This window comes from Anser brachyrhynchus (genome assembly GCF_964034855.1).
Source record: "Anser brachyrhynchus genome assembly, chromosome: 5".
In the NCBI taxonomy this organism is placed as follows: Eukaryota; Metazoa; Chordata; class Aves; order Anseriformes; family Anatidae; genus Anser; species Anser brachyrhynchus.
Window position 1 is genome coordinate 51,323,649 of NC_137699.1, and position 24,210 is coordinate 51,347,858.

At 36.5% G+C, this 24,210-nt stretch overlaps 1 protein-coding gene across 19 annotated transcripts in view; it reads left to right on the forward strand.

Moving 5' to 3' along the window:
• TUNAR (transmembrane neural differentiation associated intracellular calcium regulator) overlaps positions 1-24,210 on the forward strand; it is a 163,598-nt gene that overhangs the window by 111,001 nt on the left and 28,387 nt on the right. The window contains exon 1 of one of the 19 annotated variants that reach the window (XR_013951987.1): positions 12,376-15,460. The exons of 17 other annotated variants lie outside the window; for them this stretch is intronic. The gene's annotated coding sequence lies outside the window, so the exon portion shown is untranslated. Of the gene's footprint in view, positions 1-12,375; positions 15,461-15,513; positions 24,123-24,210 lie in introns of those variants that run through there. One more of the 19 variants, XM_080594295.1, reaches the window with a different exon arrangement.

The following is a 24,210-nucleotide window of genomic DNA, read 5'->3' on the forward strand; positions in this document are numbered from 1 at the left end:
GATCTTGGGGATGAGAACTTGACAGCATCCTTCACTCCTTGTCTTTCCATGTACACTGAATATTCTCCAGTATTTTGATCATTTCACTTTTAACATTTTCCCATTGCCAACTTCTGTTTTCCTCATTTGTAGTTTCATGTTATCTGTTCTAAAGTGTTGTGTTAAATTGCTGCTTATATCTTCCAATTTATGTGGAGCATCTCATCATGTTTCCCTTTTTACCAAATTTCCTTTTACTTTTTTGCATTTCTGCTTATTGCATACATATAAGGTGACATCTAACAAAGCCAGTAACTTTGCTTTCACTGGATCCCTTTCACACATTCTGAGAGCAGAAAACAACCTAATTTTCATTAGAAAAACCATCCAGTTGGAACAAAAGTAATTAGGATGCAGCAGAAAATAATCCATGTGGACCACAACAGGAGAGAGATGTTCTTCATGTGTGGTTTTTTTTTTTTTAATTATTATTATTTTTCCTTTTCTCTTTCATTTTTAAATCTTCAGAGCTTTCACTTGACTAATCTGTATTAGATGCATGTGAATATCCCAGAATCACAGAAGGCTGAGGTTGGAAGGGGCTTCTGGAGATTGTGCAGTCTAAACCCCTGATCAAAGTAGGGTCAGCTACAGCTGGTTGCTCAGGGTTTTGAATATCTCCAAGGATAGAGAATCTATAGCATCTCTGGGCAATGTGTTGCAGTATTCAGCCAATACAGTACAGTACAGCAATACTGCAATGTGCAATGCGTTGCAGTATCGTATTTCACTTTGAGCCAACTGCCTCTTGTCCTTTCAGGGACTCATGTTCAGTATTGTAGCACAACATTGTGAAAGAAAGGTTCGGTAGTATCTTTAATAACACACTGAGCAAATAATTATGTTATCTGTTTATAGTGTCACAAACAGCCAGAAGAAGCCATCAGAGCCATGTCAAATCTCCTCCAGAAGAAAAATCTTAAAGTCAGTAATTTCTACATAAAGTCAAATAATTATCTGTTTCAAAACAGTATATTTCACAGGTACAACTCATATCTTTGAGTAGTATTAAATGAGAATCTGATACATCCATTGGTGATTTATTCCAGTAGTAATTTGCCTTTAACTAAAAATGTAGAGAAAAACAAATGATGAATTCACAGAAAATGAACCAGGAAGGGACCCAGGATACTGTCCTCCTTACCTGCCACTGAATCATTTAAGCAATTTTGATATATGTTTGCCTGATTTTTTCTCTGATAAACCCCAGGGATGGAAACTGAGCTGCTTTTGTGGACAGTTCTGGTTGTTCAAAAGTTTTTGCAGTGCCTGGTTTAAATTTCCCTTGTTGGTATTTAAGTGTGAAACTTCTTGCTTTGTCCCCAGTGGTCATGGAGAACTGCTTAGTGTCTTCATTTAGTCTACACAGCTACCCTTTTTATATATAAAAACTGTTAAATCTCTTTTCAGATTTCTTTCCTTTAGATAAAATGACCCCTTTAACCTTTCTTGAACAATGTGGTCTTGAATTCTATCATTCTTACTGCTATCTTAACTTCTTCCAGATGGCCTGGCTTATTCTTGACGAGCAGTGCTTGTAAATGAAAACATACTCCAGTGAATCCTGCACCAACCCTTGCAAACAGCCTTTCATTTAGGCAGTTTGTTTGTATTTGGCAGTGTTACTGGCACATGCTCAGATCCAATCCACTTTAATCCTCAGACCTTTTACAGAAGAATAGATCTGTCATTCCATAACCTCTGTTTTTGTAGTGTAATCCAAGTGTATAGCCTTTTTTTTTCCCTTTTTTTTTTCCCTTCCCCCCAAAATTAATCCTGTTTCTTCAGGAGAGTTCTCTAACCTCACAGGTTTATTTGGTGTTTTAGTCCCAGCCCTTATAGTGCTTGAACCTTCTATTTTGGTATGATCTCCATATATAATAAATATATTATATTTATATATATATATATATTATATTTATTATTATATATATATTATATTTATTATATGTCTATACTGTCGTGCAAACTATTTATGAAAATACAGTGTAATAGCCGACTTAGAATGAATTTCTTTAGATATTTTTTTCAAAAAAATCTTCTTTTTAAAGTTCTTCCTTGAAACTTGCTGGTGACTACTATCACAAAAAGGATACTCAGCTGACTGAAGTTTAATTTTGTTTTCTCATGGATATTTTTGTCTACTTATTTTCTACTGTTACATGTCAATAACGACACTTGATCATTTTCCTAAAAAATATAATTAAGTTTATTTAACATGATTTGTTCTTGAAAAGTATATGTTGGCATCTACCTACGTCTTTCCTGTCTTTTAGATGTATGAGAATGATTTGTTTGACAATTTCTTACAGGATTTTTCTGGAACTGAAATTATCTGAGTTTTGTTTTCTCCTTTGTAATGTCTCTTCTGCATTTTTTAGAATAGGTGTAGGATTTGATTTTTCCCAGTTCTGTGAAACCGTACTTATTTAATCATTTGTCAGCCCTGAGATAAAAAACTGGCAGAAGTAAAATACCCACCGAGTTTTCAGCAAGCCTAACTTTTTTTTGAAACCTCTATTTTACCTATTTTCCTGCCAGTGTTCTGGTTTTATTACTCATCTCTCTGCCTCTGATGCTAATTTTGTTAGCTGTAAGGTCACAGTTGGCCTTTTTAGTGAAGACAGAAGCAAAGATGTCATTAACAGTGACCTTCTAATGACTCTTGTTGAGTAATAGACTAACATTTTTCTTAAACTTCTACTACTAATAATGGAAATATAAAGTATTTTCTCCTGCATTTTATTTTCTCACAAGTTACATTTTGCCTTTCTGATTTTATCCCTAGACTGACGATACTCTAGTTCTACGATACTCTAATTTGTGCCCGTGATTTGTGGGGTTTTCATCTATTTATTTATTTATTTTTAAATAACGGCGCTACCAGCTCTCTGCAGTTCCTTTTTTCATTTTTACTGACATTGTGTAAAAATCTAGTACTTCCATCTCCCAGAGTTTATTGCATTCTGATGTACTCATCCCTGTGATTTATTATGCTTCTGTTCTTCTTGCTAACTGGCCGAGGATGGTCAATTCTGTCATCTATTTCCTGGTCACTCTCAGACAAGTTAATTTGCATCTGTTCATTCTCAAGTAGTTCTTCCATAGTGCCCAGAAGTACAGTCAGAAGACCTCTTCCTTTATTTAGTTTCTTCACCTTTTACAGAAACAAAAATGTCACTATGACATTTCAAGACTTTGTTGCCAGTGAGCTCCTGTTACCTTCCTTTCCCTGTGGTTGTCTGGGTAATGAAAGAGTTCCACCACAAACCAAAGCTGTCTGGTGCTCTTCAGGATTTTGCCGTTTTCCCAGAATATGCTTCATCCATCAGGTCTTTGACTAGACCCAAAACTTGACAGCATTATTTTCTAATTATCTTCCACATTTCAGCTGGTTTCTATTTGCAAATCTCCTACAATTCAGAAGAAAATCAATATACCCATGAAACAGGGAAACACCTCCTTTGTTTTCTTTTTCTGCAGGAGCTGAACAAGATACATATTTATTCTGCTAAATAATTGGGCAGCATTACAGCATTAAAATACTGATCACTTCTGAGTCAAATTATCTGTTGGTATAACTCTGATGAACTTCAACAAAATTTCTCCAGGAGAGAATATCACCTTTTTTGCCCATTGAAAAGGAGGAAAAATATGCAAATCTTTTTTATAAAATCAGAAGTTGTTTTAATTTAAATTTAAGAGCTCTCAAAACATTTGTGACATCTTTTCTGACCTCTGTAATTGTTACTCTAAACATTATATTCAGGATATTTCATAGACTTAAAATAATAACATTTTAAAAAAAAGGTTTATAGACAGGAAATGGAAAATCTAGAACAAAGACAAGCACTTATCAGATCTTGTGGGTCCTACATTAAAAGACAATGAGGATTTCCCCTTTGTATGATTAAATCAGATTTTAATAACTAGGTTCTTCTGCACAACTGCAGTCATTTTTTCATTACTAATGTAGAAGTTTTAAAAAAATGTTCTTTCTAAAGATGAATGGAGAAAAAAATTATATTATTATTGATTTCCTTAAACTTGTCTCATATGATGGATATACAAAATGGAAATATAGAAATTCCTTAAGCTGTGACAGGAAATACAAATCATGTGAATGAAAAGGAAGTTGCACTGGAATAAAGACATTTCAGAAGATAATGAGTTCACTACAAAACGGTCTTTATTAATAATTTTTCTATAACTCTGATGTCAGTGGAGCACCTGGTAAGACAGGGAAAAATGCATGTGGGTACATCACTTTTTTCTCCCACTAGTAACTGAATATGTAATCAGGCTGTTGGCAAACTGAGTGCAGTGAGAGGGGGAAGAACAGAAAACTCTGTGTTCAGCCTGGAGTTAGTTTTCTGATTAGTACAAATGGGAAAAAAAAAAAAAAGTCAACCATAAAAGGACCCATGTAACTGACTTGCTCTGATACTTCAGTTCTGAATTTTCCAGTCTGAATTATCATGTTTAGCTAAGGGTGAAGACTTAAGCTAAAGTGACTGTAGGCATTATCATCTACAATGATCAACATAATGTGTCTTCTGGATCTCAAATGTGATCAGGGAAAGTCTAATACGTTGTGTGAAGGAGAGTTGAACTCTATGGTGTTTCAAAAAAAAATTCTTTAAAAAAGGGCCTGGTGCCTAGGGAGAATTTATTAGGGCTGCGAGTGACCTGCTAACTGGAGTGACCTGTTGCATTCACAGACATTGTTCTCAAAGAGTGTGTTCACAGTGCAGCAGACACCAAAACTAAAAGCATCTTTGGAAATTTCATCACAGAACATGTGAATACATCCTGCATCTGTGTTTTTCATCTTTGTCCCTGTTCTTGTTTCCTAAAGTGCACCTTGTACCTCATGTGCACTGGAAATCAAATTTAAGAATTACATAATTGGCTACAAGAGGGTGGAGTGACTGCCTTATGGGGTCATCTCCTGCTGTGCTACTTCACAGTAAATCTGAATTGATTCCTATTTCAATGAAAGAGATCTCTAGAGGAAAATAGAACAGACTTTCTTTCCTACTTTTTAATGTTGAAACTGGAAAATATGAAGTCAATTCTCAGGTGAGTCAGGAAAATATCCCAAAAGAACTTTTTGATGTATTCACCCTACTTTACATTAAATTAGATTTTTTTTTTTAATTTCCCTAAGTTAAGCAATTAGTATTCCTTCTACTTTTTTTCTACTTTTTTTTTTTTTTTTTTTTTAATACAGAAGCCAGGTATAATAGTTACGGAAGGCATGGGAAGTATCAGACTTAAGGAACAAATGTAAGGTACTGGTTATAATTTTTTTTTCAGGTTAGGCTAACAAAATTGATAAACTGAAATTTACTTATTGCTTTATTCTTTATAACATCCCCTTCTGGTGGAAAACCACACAGCTTTCAAGTTTCTGATGAGTAAAATATCTGTATTCTGCGTTGAGTTGTACTATGCATAATATGAGCTCTAAAATTGTTAGATTGATAGAAGGGATTCTTTTCTTGCCTACGAAATTCATATCAACATTTTTAGCTTTCCACATCTTTTCTTGCTTTGTATCTAATAGATATTCTCTTATGATTTATTAAAAGCTATAGAACATGTATTTTGTTAAAACTATAGAGAAATCAAGTACTGTAACAATGAGATATTGTATAAAAGGATAGAGAAATATTTATGCAGATTCCTGCGGAATTTTTATATGTTTGCTGCATATAAATTAGCCCTATAACTTCAGTGAGGACAGACAAGAATAAATAAGTTCTGAGAACATAAAAAGTTAAAGTTTTAAATAACTTTGTGAAGGACAAAGCCAAAAAACTGGTAACAAAAAAAATATATTTTTTTCCTTTCTTCATCAGTTTAGTTATAAATACCCCAATAGTTTATGAGATATACATACCTGAAAGTGTGAAGACTGTGAGATTAAAAGCTTTCTAAGTGGACATGCTAGAGAAAATCTCTGTAAATTCAGTTTGACTGAGGGCTCTCTCTTTGTTCTGGATTTCATTACAAAAGCTTTGCAGAATTCCAATAAATAATAATTTATGATGTAAATTTTATATCAAAGTACAAATGAGAACAGAATTTGCTTTATTGTATTCATCTTGAAACTGTTTATATCAGAAATATAACTCTTTGTAATGATCATCCACGCAATGATGTTGTATTTAATGAGGATCGGTTGAGAGAAGTTTGTAGAGAAGATGTTTAGAAAGAGAAATACAACGTAATAAATTAAATATACTGCAGAACTAGGTAATTTCTCCTGATGTCTGTGCATACTTGCTGAATTTATTTACAGTCTATGACACAAAATATACATTTATGAAAAAAAGTTAATGGTTCTCTTCAAGAGAATGTATATAACATTACATTTTTAAAATGTTGGATGAACATTAAAGTTGCAAAAGCCAAGAAAAAAAAAAAAGCAAAGTTTGAAAATTCATGATTAGTGAAAGAACATGCACATCGTATGCTGCATGCATATAGTATGAGAAGGGGACTCTTATTTACAGCTTACTGAATATCATATTAGGGTTGTATTTAGTAGATAATGCTTTGGTAAATGGGACTTTCTTCAGAGATAATCACTCCTCTAAAATATAATCATTATTCCATTAAAAAAAAAAAAAGAAACACCAAAAAAAACCTACAACAACCCAAACCCTCAAGTTCTTACCCTGCCCCCACCCCCAAACCTGAAATCACCTACCTGTATTGGAAGTTGTAATCTATTAAATACCCAGAATTTTAGAAATGCATGGATAAAGCTTTATTATCTTTTCTGTCTGTGAAAACTACATGTATTTTTAAGACCATAAGGAGATAGTATATGGAGGAAATAGTATATGAAAATGATATGCAAAATGGCATATGCCCATGGTTGTATATGTAATAATAATACTGTCACTGACTTTGGGGATCTTAATCTTCCATCATATAACTATTTTATGGCAACTATTTGATAGAATAAGTACTGGATATATCTTTTGAAATACTTAGCAAAAAATAATATTATTATCTAAAACTAACTGCAGACTTAAATATGCACAGTTAGAAGGAAATGAGCCTAGGACGACCCAAGGAACTGTAATGGCTTTGCCTTCACAGGAGGTGATATTTTCTTCACAGGATGTAAAGATCTTTTCCATCCAATATTAGATGTTGTAAGACAGAGGAGAAAGCTCAGACATTATGAATGGAAACATATTTATTAAAAAAAAAAAAAAAGTGCAACTTTTAAAACATATTCTTTAATAGAAAAATCGTTCAATGTTTATGAAACTGTTTTAGATTTCCAATAGGTCTAAGCACGTGTCCGGAAAAAAAATAATGATTAAAATTCTATTAAAAAGGAGCGTGACACTCTTTGTGCAGGCAGTCAGGTGTCCAAACCCCCTGTCACTGGCAATAAGCATCACTGAGAACAGAGCTGCCTGAGCTGAGCGGCCACCTCGGGAGGGGTCACTGCCCAGGATCTGCTGATGGAGAGAGGCAGACCAAGAACGGCTATGAAACTGTATGGTGCTCTCTGGTGGCTTTGCTGAGTTAAGTCTTTCCAAAGCCTTCAGCCAAAGCATTCACAGAAGTTTGGCTCTAATCTTTCCCATAAATTTCAGTCTCAGAACTGCATAACAAGTTAATTCATTGGTTCCACTTAATTTTTAAGCAGCTGAAAGTATCCAGCTTTTGACCATTGTCTGTCTCAAAATACTTGAGTTTTACTGTTCATCAGGTAACAACACATTGTCCATTATATCTTCTGTGTTAAAACAACAACAGAGAAACAAGTCCTCTTACTTTTCTCCTGAAAAAAAATTGACAGTAGATTCTAACAAGATAGCTAAAAGAAGAAATTGTTTGTCATCATTTGTAGCAGAAATATAAAAAAGATTAATAAACTACCAGTTATGAAGTTAGGTACAGAATTTAGAAAAATGCTGTGTTCACACAAGAAGTTATTACTTTAACATAGATGGAAAATAGAAAAGCTTGAGCTTTTATGGCTCCTTTGAAACCGGTTGCTGGAGCACTTTGCAAAATTTAACTATTTAGGAGTGTTTGGAATTCTAAACTACCCCTGGGTAAAGTGTTCACATTACTGAAAGCTGTACAGCAACTGGAGTTTAAAATGGAGAGTGGAGAAAAACATATTACTTGTTTGAATCTGTAGGAATTATTTGATGTAGTTAGGAGGTAATTTCCCAAGCTGGATTTTGTCTAAAATTCTGCAGTTGTCACCTGAAGCTTATGGGAAGAGACACAGGATATTTCATGAGAACAAGTTATTGTGACCCTTGCATAATGCCTCAGGACAGATGATTCAGGATGGTTTCTTTTGACAAAGTGCTGGTACAGTATAAGCGTAGGTAAGAATGCTATTTATTGCAAGCTTGCCAGTCTGAAGTTTCTATATCTTGTTGTTCTTGTCATTCTTAAAAAATAAACTGTACAAGAAATCTGGTAGACTAAAGACAAGGAGAGTTACTCTTCAATGGGGATTGTTAAGGAACGCACAGGTAAGATTGCAAAAAGTTGTTTTGTAATGTTTGAAATTTTACTTCCTGATGACTTCATATAATGGTGGAGTTCTCTGATATGTAGTAGGCTAGTTGTGTAAAGCATTATGTCAGTACCTTGTGTAATCTTGTTCTGAGGATGAGGATAAAAGTACAAGCTAAAACCAAAAAACCAAACAGTGGTAAATTCTGGAGGAATAAGAAAGAGCAAAGCATATAAATACCTACTACATGAGACTATAATGTCTACAAGGGGACTGAAAAGCTAAAACTTTCTTATGAATACGATTTTTTTGACTTTAGACAGTGTTTTCCATCTGTGGATTGAAAAGCATTTTACTAATCCTAATGAAAGCATCACATCTCTTTGTGGGAAATACATATTATGTCTGGTTTGCATATGGGTAATGATGATAATACTAGCTCTCAGTTTTCAAATACTGCTCTCAAGTGCTCCCTTCAAAAGCTGCAAGTTGAAATAAAATTGAGCTGTGTTGATGAAAAGGAGGTAAAAATAACTGATTTTGGACAGAAGTCCTTTTAACCTTTCCAGATTGTTTTTTCCATGACAGTCACAAGAGTGTGCTTACACAGTGAGAATTCTCATTGTGTCTAGTTAAGTCATGTTAATTAGAAACAGGACTATGGACTCATTATGTTATTATATTCTTATTTATATGTAGCTTGGTTGATATATGGTGGTTCTGTTGAGTTAATGAGTCATGTGAGATGCAAACACACTTTCTTTTTTCGTTCAAACTCTTTGAAGTACATTACCATCCCTGCTGTGGACGTGCTCAGGAGAGGGCTGTGGTCACAGGCTGTCGGTAATGCAAATGTTGTTATGTATTGATGCTGGAACTGAGTCTTTCATATGTCTTTTTATCACAGACCCCAAAAATCTTTCCCATGCAATGCATGTATCAAAGCAGCTACTAATACAAAATACCTGCACTTTATTTATCTGTGGTTTATCAAGCAATACAGACTAGCATATGTTGAGAATGATCATAATACATTCATAATCATTAAGCACTGTCTATTGTTGAAGGTATGAAATTCAAGAAAAAATTAAAAGAAAGAACAACAAAATCCATCACATCTGTTCAAGATGTACACTAATAAAAGTCTGCTCCTACAGCCATGCTTGAGAGAAAGCTGGGTGCTTCAGGCAAGCAGACGAAACCGGATCAGAGTTGGCAGTTGGCTAGATGGCTTCCTGAGGTCCAACCTGAATTATTCTATGAGTTCATGATTTTTAAAAAAACTCTTTTTTTTTTTTTTTTTCCCCAGTAGTTGCTACCATTCCTTCCCAAGTTGGGATCCTTGGCAGCACTGACACTTACTGGGTCTTGAATGAGCAGTGCTATGTGGAAAATAACATACAACATTGAAACTGAAACATGGAAACATAAATTAAGATGTTCTCATGGATCAGAAAACGTTCTACTAGTTTTTACTTACCAGCTATGAGCTGGAAGTTGCCATTCTGGCCCACTAAGACACAGTAACTGCCATTAAGAGTATATATCTAATCCATACTGATGCAATGAAAAATTGCTGAGCTTAAACTGTTCCTTTGACAGCTTATTGGATGGTGACTTTTCATTTATGAATAATATGGAAAGGGTGGAGCAGTAATTTCTGAAATTGCTCCAGCCAGTTTTGTAAGAACAGGCCTTTGTCCTCGGTGAGAAATCCATTTGATTCTATGTGTCCAGATTCTAGGTACCTATATATCATGTAGCAAAAAATTAATAACTTAAAGAAATGTTTTCAGACAAATTCGTCAGTCGAACCTTAGTCCTGAAAAGTTAGCTAGAACTGTTTAAAAAGACAAATGACCAAATTACAATAATGTTCATCTTTTCCAAATTATTGCCAATTATTTGATCCTGGAGAATAAATCAGGGGAGAATTTGATCCAGGTAGTTAATTACATGACCTGATCAAGCTGCAGTTCACAATTTTCTTCCTTCCTATCCAATTCCAGGTAGCTTCTGCCGGGATTCCAGTCTATTTGCCTAACACCTTTGCCCTTTTCCATGTGTTTCAATGCTGTCACATATTGCCCTCCTCAGTCTACACCTCTCTTCTCTCTATCGCTTTTCCTGCATCATTTTTTTTTCTCTGATGTTTCCATTTCTTCTTTGCCCTAAGCCTTTGCACCACTACTTTGATCCCTGACCTGAGCTTTGATTAACTCTTTCTTCTTTCTGGGTCTGAGTGCATTGTATAATTTATCTTTTATCTTTAGGGGGATGAGGGGTGATTGAGCACTTTAGTTTTTTCAAGAGCTTATTGACCTAGCTCATTTCTGAGTGTGATTCATGCTTGGACCTTATACAGTTTATAAAAACCTGAGGGAAAAAAATGGCTCTACCTCCATGTATCCTGATGTCTTACTATAGTATCCCTTCATTCATCAACAAGGATGATGTCTACAACTGTATTACAGCCCTCCCTTAATGCAGCTGAAGGATCAAAGTCATTTTCCTTTGATGAAGGTGCTGTAGGGCAGCTTCTTTCTCTTCCTGGACAAGAAAAATGCTGCCTCTTTCTCAAGCTTGGCTTAGATGTTAGAGCACTTGTATAATGTAATCACAAGACTATTAAATATGAAGTTGTTTGTCAGTTTAGATTGATGTTGATACATGCATCGGCATGATCTAGATGCGTTCATGTACAAGTACTACTCTTTTTGCAGGGAACATGATCTGCTTAGAAGTCCAGGGGACTATCTGAAGGTAGTCCAATGGCAGCCAGTCCAGCTCTGCAGCATTAGAACTGATTCTATATCTGACAAAAGAGAAGTGCTTTAGCAGGCAGTCGAGCTTAATCAAAACCAAACACAGTTATTGAATTTCTTGCTGTTGTTGGTACAGTTAGAAGTAACCATGAACAGTTATTTTAAAATATTGCTGAACTGAAGCCAAAGATGAATCTTAAGTGTGCTGACTCAGCTTCCTCATTCTTATGTACAGGGACTTGTTCTTTAAGCATAAATAAATTTATTCTGCATATTAATACAGATATGCAGAGAGCACATCAGGATTTCTGCTTAAAAATAAAAGTAGCATAATAATTAAAAATGCCCATTTCCACTCCTGTTTTATTCTGTATTCCAGATTTGTTATTCTTAGAAGATTCTGTACTCTGGACAATGATAACTTTTAGTAGTGGGAGGAGGTGATTTTTTTTAGGATTTTCTTTAGGTCTTGTGATTATTTTACCATTTGATTAAATTGAACCAAAGACGTTGGGCAGGATATATTACTTAGTGCAAACAACTTGCCAAGATGCATAGAGGGCATTGGTTAGCCTAGGATTCTCTGAGCAAGTCACAAGGGAAAAGTACATTTGAATGTCTCTGGTGCTCAGGGACATGCATGTAATATTTAAAATGAATTGATCCTCATCTGTCAAAGCCTTTTTCATGCTAGAATAGTATGTGTGAAAACCTAAATGACAGTGTAAGACTTGTATGCTTGCTAGCATCCTGGCTCTTTGAGGGGTTACATTCAGCTCCTGCTGACTTTCAAGGGGAGCTGAAGATGCTCAGAGTACTTCCTGGGACACACAGACCCTCCCAGGACTAGAGAGGGTTACCCGTAAGACCTCTGCAATGGTAGTGTCACCTTCCGATGTGAAAATGACCCTTGGAATAAACTCCATTTTTTATAATCGGTAGCTGAAATGCCGTATTGCACAGAAAACTATAGATCCTATAGTGTTATTAATATCCTAAACTTGGGAACATACATACACACTGACCTCTGTTCCTAAAATGTAACTGTGAGTGCTGTGAGTATTTTGTACTATTTAAAAAACAGTGTATCTTCAAGCTGGAAAACATAAGGCAAGCATTTTTACACAAGGATTATTAGATCTGATGGAAGAGGGGTAATTCAGATATTCAAAATAACTTCTAGAGGCAGATCCACTTTGTAGTGTCAAAACATGGAAGTTCTTGATGCTTAACAAGATAGTTACAAATTTAATGACCACACTTTTGTTTCTGAAAGCAGCTACTGATATCTGGTATCTCTCTTTTCTATCTTTTTCTCTTACTGCCCAATGCTAAACTGGTCCGGATTTTCAGGTGCCCAGATGTCTGTCGATTTGACATCAGACCTTTTTCAAAGACTTCTTGGGCAGGGAACTCAAAAATGTTCGGGCATGCTAAAAGGACAGAGTCGTGATAAGTGTATTTAAAAGTCAAGTGTGAACTGAAAACAAGATGGGCATTGAGAATTCTGCCACAAAACACCACAAACTCGGTTGCACTGACAGTGCTGGGGTTGGTATCACCTGCCACAGTGGAAAATATGTGTTAGTGTGCAGAAAGCACTGCATACTGTGTTAGTGGTTGTTTCTTTCCATGTACAGGTGCTGCTCTTTACTTATGTGTACTGTGATAGATGCTGCAATGGTTTTAGTGTTCTTTTATCACAGGGGTACTGCATGCGATGCTTTGTCAGTGGTTTGGCTGGAAAGCAGCTCTTTGTTAGTGGGAAGGCCCCTGAAAAGAGCAGATACACAGCTAGGTTGCAGTTCACACAAGAGGGAGATTTTCCTAAGGACCCAGATGTGGTGCTGGAGTAGAGCTGGGGCAACTCAAGTTGTCCCTGAAACTTGCTGGACTGAGTGGTAGGCTAAGATTTCCTCCATAACACTTAAAAACCTGTCTTTTCACCTTCCTATCTGCAGCTTTTGCAGAGGGAGTGGAGCTGCTGAGTGTCTGGAAAGAGGACTTACCTTTCCACCCGCCCATCAGAGACAAAGGGAATTGCCGGCCTGTTAGTGCCTGAGGACATGCGAGCAAATGCTTCCTCTACCCGAAGATCAGCAGCCATAGCATTATCAAAGGGCAGGCAGATTTCCATGCACATATAAGCTTTGGATACTCGGATACAGCAAAATACAGAGTTGTGAATATGGCAAAGGAAAGAGTATGCAAATTAAACTTAGTGCTACAGCTTTTTCAGGCAAAGCCCTGAGCTATCAGTGATTTCTTAGGCAAGGATTTGGGATTTGCTGTATCTTGTGTGTGACTCAGAGCTCAAATGTGAAATGTAGTCTTTTTTTTTTCTTTTCTTTTTTTTTCCACATTTCACATTGTCAGTATATCACACAGAGGTGCATTGGCTCCAGCCTCTCTAATAACTCAGCTAATGGAAATAAGGGTTGATTTTTTTAATTTTATTTTTTTTCTAGAATGCAGTGTTTCCACTGATTAGAAAGAGCTAGGTTCAGCTCTGCTATAGAGAAAAAAGAAGCAACTGACAGTATTGAAGTGTTAATAATTAGAAAGCTTTAAATTTTTGTAGACCACCAGGTTCTACAAGATTTGGTGGCATTGAAGGTGGGCAGTATGAAAGGTGACAGCTGGACTGTAAATTTTTGCAGCTGGGGAATATCTTTGTTTTATGCTTGACTAACACTTAGCTCAGTGGCATTTTGGTCTACAACTGGACTCATTGTACAAATAAATGGGATGTTTTCTTTTTTGGCCCTGAAGGGAACAGGCATGTGCTTGTACGGCATGCATTATCTGAGCAAATTCAGACCCAGCATCACACTGTTACATCTGTGAGAGCTCCAGGTCACAACAAGCTTTCAACCAGCTCCTTCCAAGATGTTTTTGGTGAGTTTGTGGTCTTGCTGTGCACTGATGCCCAGGGGCACAGAAACCAGCTGGCAAAAGCCCTTGTCATCAGCCTCTCAGAATATATTTTCATGGGCTTCAGTGGGATTTGGATTAGGCTTTTTAGGCTGAAGTTTCCATCACTTGGTGCCAGTAATTGGGTCAGCTATTCAAAAGTGTTCAGCACTTATGATTCTTGCAAAAACCTTCATAGTCATGTTTTCCAGCAAGTCCAAAGACCTGGTGTGTTTTAGGCTAATGAAAGAGCAGCCACAAATGTGTTTGTTTCTATCTAGGGGATGCAGCAATAAATAAATGTTCATTCTCCACATATGCCCCTAATAATACTGGTAATGATAAAATGTTCTGTGGTACTGGTAAATGCAGCTTTCACATACATATCCTTGATAGATTTTGGAGCTTTCTAATACATTTCTGAAGGAAGTAGAAACAATTACAGTAGACAAATATACCAAATTTTCTTTCCCTCTTCCTACCTGTTTGTTTCTAATCAGCAGAAAGCTTCTAATTTCCTTTCCTCTCTGGCATGCTAGAAATTAACAGAGGAAGTGCACATGTTATTTCACTTTGCCAGAGACTGGCTTATACAACAGATTTTTACTCTGTAAGACAGATTTTGCTGTATTTGTGCTTTTTTCATCTCCCCCTGAGGAGCATTAACTCAAAGCAATCACAAGACACCCATCCTTGACTGCTGCTTCTTGAACAGTTATATCTTCTTTTCTTCTTGCTTCTTTATTTGAAGCATTTTTTTTAATATATTAATAGGGAAAAGCAACAATCAAAACAAAAAAATCTAAAGGCTGTCTCCTATCCAAAAATCCTAACTGTGTGATGTGAGAAAGCTTGAACATACAAAATACTTTTGTTCCTGTAGAATTTGCTTTCAAAAACTGCATCCTTTCTACTGAAATGAAGAAAGGTAGAATGCTCTGCAAAGTGCAGTATTGAAAAAGGAAGATGCGTACACACTTGGAAAATGCTGAGCTGCTTGGGAAGCTATAGACAGTGCATGTTTATGGAGCTGGTTTTTTAAGCAATCTCCAGAGCTTGAACGGATTACAGTGATATTTTAACAAGGCTGCTGGCATCCATCACCAGCTTTCACTTACTGAGAAGGCTGAAAGATGGAAGAATGTAATTATTTCCGAGTAAGCTAAATGCTAGTGGCTGATTGTCACAAGAACTTCGGTGCTTTAAACTTCTTAATCTCCTGCCAGGCAGACAGGTAAGTCTCGTGGGCTTCTCTGCCAGCCTCTGTTTTGGTAAGGGGCAAGGGCTCACAGGGGACTGGGATCAAAGGCAAACTGTATTTCTTAAATGTTAAATATGCAGTATCGCACCTTGTCATTTTCTGTCTGTCAAGTTACAAATTCACTACCTATAGGCTGAAATATTTCCGTGAAGATATTATTGCTTTCCTTAGCCAGGATCTGCCTATCATTCCAGGCTAATCCCTAACATATGCAATTTTTGTATACATTTATATGCTACTGGAAAGGGACACGTACATAAATCATCCCTACCTAGTGAAGTATCTCTGTTTAAACCTCTTTCTGTCATCCTGTAATTACTTCTAGATTGATTGCTATGGTTAAAGCAATGTTATTCCATGTGATAGATGTGATAATATGTATAGGACTAACCTCCTAAAGATGATTTTGGTTGAACAGCTTTCCCCTGAAAGTACAATTTCCTGAACTCAGATCTTCGGGCAGCTTATGTTACAGATAAGGTCTGCAGCACTGTAGAAGTACAGTGGTAAACAAGGGGTTTCCGAGCTCACAAGTGGGAATCTAACAGCATCAAAAATAGATATTTCTTTCTCTTTCGCCCTTGAAAGAACTGTTATTCTCTCTAAGTAATGGCACTGCTGTGCCTCTAGAGGTGAGGCTTCCGATTTGAAGACTTTTAGCATAAAAGACCTGATTACCATTTAGAAAAAACAGAAGACCTTTTGGCCATAAATAGGTTTTGTCTTAATGAAGCTTTTTTCTGTTGTCTTCTGAGAAGGCTTACCAGCTTTAAGAATTACTATGATTATTGAACGGCAAAGATTTTACATGTTTTTCTAAGTTTTGTTGTTGTTGTTTACAGGAATGATAGTCAGAGAAGAGAGTATTTTAGGCTAAAATATAAATGCATATTTCTTTTTTCTTTTTTTTTTTTTTTGATTTAAAATATGGTTGTTTACAAAAAGCAATTAATTTAAGTTCTATTTTCAATCTGGCTATGATAAATGAAACAAAGCCTGCTGGCAGACACAATTCTAAATAAATTTCTAAGAATAATTAGATGTGTAATTAACAGAAGACTGAGTTATTATCACTTTCTCCTCTGTATAATAATTCTGCATAAAAACATGAGAAATGGCTCTCATTAAAATCTCACAGCAGATCAATCCACAAAAGGGAGTGAAACATTAACACAAAGCATTCAAGATGTGCAAACACTGTGATTAATTAATTAAACAGAGATTGGCACAAAAAAAAAAAATCTAAAACCAAAGGGAATGATTAAGAAATCTATACTTCTTAAAAGATATGTTTTTACACCCCACACTTTCTTTTATTTTTTTACCCCAAGGAACTCTTCAAAGTCCCTTGTGAATCTATATTTGTATATTTTGCTTTTATCTTTTTGTTCTGAAGAATCAACCTAAACACCTGTGCTTTATTCATCTGTAAAATTTCAAAATATTAATCAGTGGAGTGAGTGATTATTTAGGAAGGATTCAGAAGTGCATGGCAGAGGGCAGCTGATGGGGTTTGCTTTCCTCAGCTAAGGGGCATTCTCTGTTGAAGTTTAGGGATTTGCTGCTCTGATTTCAATGACTTTCAGCAGAAGGCTGCTTATGAAGGTACCTCTGCTGGTGGCAAACAGAAGCAAACCAAAGAGCCGAAAAGTCTTTTGTGAAAAACAGAATAATTAGGAATGCTTTGAAGGGCTCTACCAGCCTTTCTGGTACTGAGATTCTGGAGAACAATGGTATTCAGAGTAGAAATGCCAGCAGTTATTTAAATCTTCGCTTGTGTCAAATTCCTCAAAATGCATTTACTCAAGTACTATGTGATATTATGCCAATACTCATTCTCTGCTTTTTAGCGTATTTAATATTTTTTAGGGCTTCTCTGGTTGCTGTGCAGTGTTCAGTCCAGCAAAGTTGTCCTGTGTGTAGTGCAGTAGTTAAGATCTCCAAGTGAATCCTACGAATATTCGGGTTATGTTACTTTTCCTAATGCTTGGAAGTCCCTACCTTGCCTTGTTTAAAATCCAGCTTTAAAAAAAAAAAAAAAAAGGAATTTTTTGTTCTATGGTATCAAATAGTAATGTCATGTAACACACACCCAAGAGCTTAACAGAACTGTAGTAAGACTAATTTAGTCAGTGTCTGTCTAATCCTTCATTAGCATACTATTATGTATTTTTGCTCAGTGGGTATATTGCCTGTTGAGAAATAATGTGAATATTTATTCAGCAGTAAAAGTGTTGCTGCTTAACTTACTCAAGAGCTTTTTTTACCATGAGTGAACATTTTTATCTAGAAAAGGATTTCAGGCAGATGATCACCCTTGGGATTCAATGAATTCATGCATTGCATGTCCTACCTTACTACATGGCTGTACAGAAAGATTGCTGTTCTTCTAACTAGATTCCAGTCTGAACAGAGGCACTGCAAACATGCAGCCTCCTCTCAGAAAACCCTGCCCGTCTTACAGAATGGGTTAATGTACACATGGATGCAGTTGATCTAAGCAGGATCACAGGTGCAGGTCCATCTTAATTTGGTGCAATAGACTAAGCAGTTTTTATAAGACAATGCCAGTCTCTTAGGAACAGAGTGCTTTGCTACCCAAGTCAGAGGAGTTAGGATCAGACCACTCATTTTGACCTGTAACTTGTGTTTGGTATTGATGACCCAGAAAAAAAAAAGAAACAAAAAGAAAGAAAGAAAAAAGTATCTGACATTTTTTAAATCTGTTGAGATTATTGATTTATATTCTTGTATGCTAAGAAGTTTATTTCTAAACAGTTTTTTTCTTTATTCAAAGAAAAATATATTTAGTGCATGCATTTTCTGTAGTGAATATGGCTGCACTACTAGCCAGGTATTCATATTTTTGATACATTTTTGATAAAGATGTATTGAAATGCTCTTAGTGTTAGGGTGACATATGGAAAGCAGTATGACATTACCAGTATATAGTGATTTTTAACTGGTGCTAGCAGTTGCGATGAACACTTATTACTGTGTATCTACTGTTACTAGCTTCAAAGATGTAAAATGTCACTGAAATTGTAAAATGTAGGTTTACTTTTCTGTAAATGAAATTAGAATCAGATCCTTTATTTCAGATTAACCTGTGAAAGCATGAACAAACCCAACAATTAGTAACCAACAGTTAGTAACCACAAGCAGTAACCATCTATCTTTCCTTATTCAGTTAGAGATTAAATTGGAGTAAAGTAGCATTTATTTAAAAATAAAGAGAACCACAGTTCTAAAATGTTTTCCATTTTACTGGCTTTACTTACCACTGGTTGTACAAATTTCTTACTGATGCAATTTTTTTCCAACTGTGATATCCTAGTCAGATTTGCACTGATGTAAACTAGAAAAAAAATAAAAATGGTTTTATATATAGAATATTGAAAATAATTATTATAGTAATATTATATTGAAAGTACATTAAAAATAGTTTTTAGAAATGTTAAATATGCTAAAAATAGATGTAACTGTGTGTCTATGCTCTGCCATGCTTTTGGATACTTTCTTGATAGAAGGTATATTTCTTACGGTTAAATTTTCCAATTAATTGTTGATGATGATCTGAAAATGCATTCACTGAAGCTCAAATTCTTATGAATGTATTATATGACATTTAAACTAAAAAGGCAAGAAATCAATTCAGTTGTTTGTGTTGCAATTGACTGAATAGTAATTGAGACACAGGATATTGAAAGGTCAAAATGAGAAACATTTCCAGAAAAATTCTTTGCAAACCATTTTCACAGGCTGTTAATTAAAATTTAACACATAATTGAATTATACCTTTTATTTCATACTTAATAATTTACAAGATCTATTAATATATTTGCATATATGTTAAAATTATTGTATCTTTTATATATAACACTGCTTTTAAAAATGTAATTCAGTTTTCAAATGACAGTGACTGGAGAAGGTACAGCTTACAATCAATGAAGGAATGGTCTCTATCAGGTATTTGAATATGACTGGGATGAAGGCCAATATTCTGGTAAGAAAGGAAGGAAAGAAGGAAGGAAGGAAAGAAGAACAAAACAGAAAGAGAGAGAGCTATTTCATTTGCTTCCAGTGGCAGGCAACTGTGTGTACTGGGGAGTTGAGTTCCCACGTCATTCGTTGAGAGCCCACAGGGGTGGCCCCAAGAAGGCACTTCCAGATGGTACCTCCATCATTTTGAAGCCCAAGGTCTTGCACTACAGGCCCTAGTTATCTGCAGCCCTGAACACCAAGGGATGCTGCCAGTCTGATTCACCTGCAGGAGCTCATGGGTTTGGTAGGACACTAGGTGCCCCTTTGCAGGGAAATGGAGGCTGACCAAGTCCCACTTGCTCTGGTCCTTAGGCTCACAGGACAGTCATTTTCTCAAAGAGGGTGATAGTACTACTGAAAGGATGGAAATGTGGGAAGAGGAAAGATAAATAGAGAATGTAATAGAAACAGAACATGTGCTTTAGTCAGCCTTTGAATGCATAATAAAAAGCATTTATATGAGATGAAATTCAAGCTTGTGAAAGTGAAAGATGCTGTACTTGCTTTCTCTAAGGGACTGAATTTTATCTAAACAGCTTTGTATTTTCTAAATTAAAAAAAAAAAAATCTACGTGAATGTTGACATCTCCAAACCTATGTTTGCTGCAATTTCTATTAATAATCTGATGGCTCCTCCTTATATGGCAAACAGCTTGATTTCTTTTTGAAATCAGCAGTTGTTGACTCGTTTCCTTTCTATGGTTGTTATATTTCATTGCTTTGTCCTTCAACTGCCCTTGCCTAGCACTTTTTATGAAAATTTCTCCAATAAAGCACTTCAACACTGTTTGGTGTTCCTCCTTGTAAAAATAAAGTACAAAACATAGTACATTAAAACAATACAATACAATAACTTGTTTTCACACTTTTTAAAGATGTCACTGTTGAGGATAAAAGCAGGCACTGACATGAAAGTAACGGGCTAAAAGGGAAAAAGATTAAACAATTGCAACTTATGTCAAAAGACTTATTTTACTATGCTTATGGAGAAAAATATTCATGTAGATTCGATAATTTCTTTGTAAGAATTTGGAAAATCTCTCCACCTTTCTCTGTCACCTTAGTCTAAACATTCGCAACTTTTCCAGCCTTTCATTCCTCCCAGGTACATACTCACCTCTAATCTTTTCTTTATATATTTCTCCATTTTCCAGTACTACTTACCTGAGATCTTGTGCTAGAGTCCCTATTCTATCTAATATTTCATAAAACATTATACAAATTCAAAGGATTTTTTTTTTTCTTATGCTCTTAAATGGGGCCATCTTTTTCCATGAGTTGGAAAGACTCATCGGTCACAACAGTCATGATACCCAGCTGTATTTCACCTCCTCCTTTCTGTCACACCATTTTGTTCAGAAAAGAAAAAAGGAATCCTGAAACAGTATGTAAGCCTACTATAGCAGATAGAGGAAGAAGTTCTCCCTTGTTTCCCTGCTCCTACATTTTGTGACTCATTTTCTAAGCCAAACACCCTCTCTTTGGTTCTGTTTCCTTTTACAGCCATTAATGTACATCTCCACAGACCCATAATTTCACACTTACAACCCAATGGTCATTGTGTGACAAACTACTCCCTAAAAAAAAAAAAAAGAAAAAGAAAAAAAGGACAGAAGAGTGAAAGCAAATATAAGGTTTTAATCTATAAAGGGAAGAGACTGATAAAAAAAAGATAATTAATTTTAAACACATAAGAGGCAGTTGCAAAGAGGAATGGAGGAGCTCTTTTTCTTTATTGTAGTGAAAAAGACAAGAAATATTATGTTTAACTTTGCATCAATGGAGCTTAGAAATACCCTTTTTATAGTCATGGTAGTGAGGCATTGGAATAAATTACCTTTCAAAAGCATGGAGACTCCAGAAAGGAGACTTGTAAGCACTGGTTAGAAAGTCGTTTCCTAAGACTAGCATGTGGCTGTGAGATAGAGGTAGGGTTTTCTCTTTCAATCCTGCTTTTTATTATTCCTCAGCACTTTGTTGCAAGCATGTAAACTTGTGGGCTGAAGGGAGTAATATCAGATATGAGCAGTGACCCATAAAAAAAATACATTATTTACATCAACCATTGCTAAGGAAACCTTTCTGGATTCGTAACAAAATACATTATTTACCTCAACCATTACTACAGGAAGCCTTTCTGGATTTATTCCTACCCAGGAACAAAGATGAGGTGCTATGAGAGATGGTCAGAAGAAATATCCAAATTGTCAGAAGAGATTAAGGGATAGTGAATAGTACTGATTTTATTTTATTACATAAATTGATGATCATATATGTCAGGAACAGTCTATGTGCATTGTATTATCTTAGTTTCAGTGTGTTTAACCTATGGTTAGTAGGCTAGGAAAATGTTTTTTAGAAAAAAACATTTACCTGGAGGTAGTTCAACTATAGGTTTTTTTTTTCTTAGAAATATCCTGCAGTGTCTTGTTGATAGGAGACTAAATGACCTTCATTTACTAAATCAATATTGAAATTCCCATATTCCTCTCTAAGCTGTACCAGGAGGATGAAGTAAACACTTGTATCCGTAGTCATATTGGATGAATTGAAAATGTTCTGTGATCTATGTCAAACAGCAGCTCTACTAACTGATCCAATGGTCCTTGCTGAAGTTTAAATATACTTAAAGCATCTAACTCTGCTAAGAAAATGAAGCTACACTGTAGATCTTGCTTTATAAAGCATGAAAGCAGAGTGTGGTGGGGCTAAACTACTGTCACAAAAGTTACTCTTTTACTTAAGATAACCTGTCCCCTTTTCACCGAGGCCCGGTGCTTGCCATTTAGATAGTACATGTGAGCTATAGGTTGGAGTTTTTTAAGGGGAGAATTATCTGTCTATGTGACTGCAGACTAAGGCATTTCTCACAGCCTTGCCCTTTAGCTTATCCTATCACTATAACAGAAATAAAGAGCTGATGTAGCTTGGGTCTTTGACAGTAATCACGTGTGAGCAGTTTGGCCAAGATCTGATATTACACTAAGTACCGGATCCCAGGGGGAGAAATCCTGAGGTCTTTTCATTTCTTAATCTTACCTGGTCAATGGGAACACAGCTTAGTCAGTGTTGAGCAAATGCCATGATCTGACTAAGGATTTATCCAACACAAGAACAATATCTTGTTTTGGATACAGTTTGAGAAGTGCTGTTTGTGTTACGAAACTTATTTTGGAAACAAGATGTTTGGAAATGTCTTGTTTTTCAGTTTACTGAGCCACAGAAGTCAGCAGAAACCCTGCCACAAACTGCAGTGGTCAGGTCCTTCTCAGGGTATGTCAACTTGGCATCAACCTTGCAAAAATCCTCTGCCGTTCCTCTAGGGCCATCAGTTGAGGCACTCTGGGAGGAATTTCTCAGGGACAGCTCCAGTTATCCTCTTTTATGGGCCAAAACTAAACGGCATCATTGTTGCTTTTCTCCTGTGAGTGAGTTAAATGCGACATCGGTGAAAGCAATGGCAAGGTTATGTCAGAGAACTCCATTCTGCAGTCTCAGAGAAACACGTACAGGCAATTCCTCTGGATGGTAGCTTTGGCTTACTGCATATCTTTTTGGATAGAAACGTATTTGCTCTGTCTGAAGTGCAACATGATAAAGAGGTAGGAAATAAGTAGTACATTTACACTATACATTTACATTATAGGAACAGAGCTTACGTGGGCAAGTACCTTCAACTGGAAGCTCACTTTTGAACCCATGCATTGGCATAACTAAGGGAGTCACCCATCATTTCAATGACTTCTTTGCCTGGAGAACCAGAGGGTTAACCCATCTTTGGTTTTCTGCATGGAAAGGCACCTCCCCACAGCTTCACCCCACTCCTGCTGTGTATGGGTGGGTTTCCCGGGGTGGCGGCTGCTGCTGGGGGCTTCAGCCGCGCCTCATAAAGGGGGGCAGCCCTCTTCCTTCCCCTGCTGCCTTAGCAGTGGTTTCACCCTTTCCTTGCAAAGCTTCCCTGCAGGATGGCTGAGGGCATCCTGTGGAGGGGAGCAAGTCCGAGGAGGAGGCAGGCAGGGAGAGCGTCCCCCCTCCGAGCTGCCGCTGCTGCTGAAGCCGTGCAGGAGCCGTCGGTGTGGCTCCCCAGAGTTAGTTGCTCAGCAACCAGAATCAATTAATATGCTTTGCAGAAAGTGCAGGGGAAGCCCGCGCTGCTGTCAGCGAGAAGGCAGGAGGCTGAGGGTGACTCAGGATCCCACCCCAACCTGACACCCATTCAGTCCCACCCCATCCTCTCCAAGCCCCATGTTAGCTACTATTCTTTATCCCTTTTTCTTTCCCTACAGTGATTTAGAGACTGTGTCCCCAAATCCTTCAGGCAAGGCAGCTCCTTGCTCAAGAACTCCCCTGCTTCAAGGGTTTTGCTGTTAGATCTCATTTGGGGTTATTTCTCAAGCTTTCTCCAATGCTTTTCTAGAAATTCTAATGTTCATGTTCACTGGGAAGGGAAAGGGACAGCTGATGCTTTGATCAGATCATTTAAAAGATTCCTCAGGATGAGAAGGGTTGTTTGGTAGCACACGGTTGGCAGCAGTAATGAAAATGCATCATGTGTGAATTGGGAAAGTTTTTGTCTCTTCCTTTATTACAGGTAATCAGCACCGTATATATGAGACCAAAGAGGTAGATTGTTGTGAAACACATAGGTAATAGAATGAATGAGGGGTTGTTATTTTTTC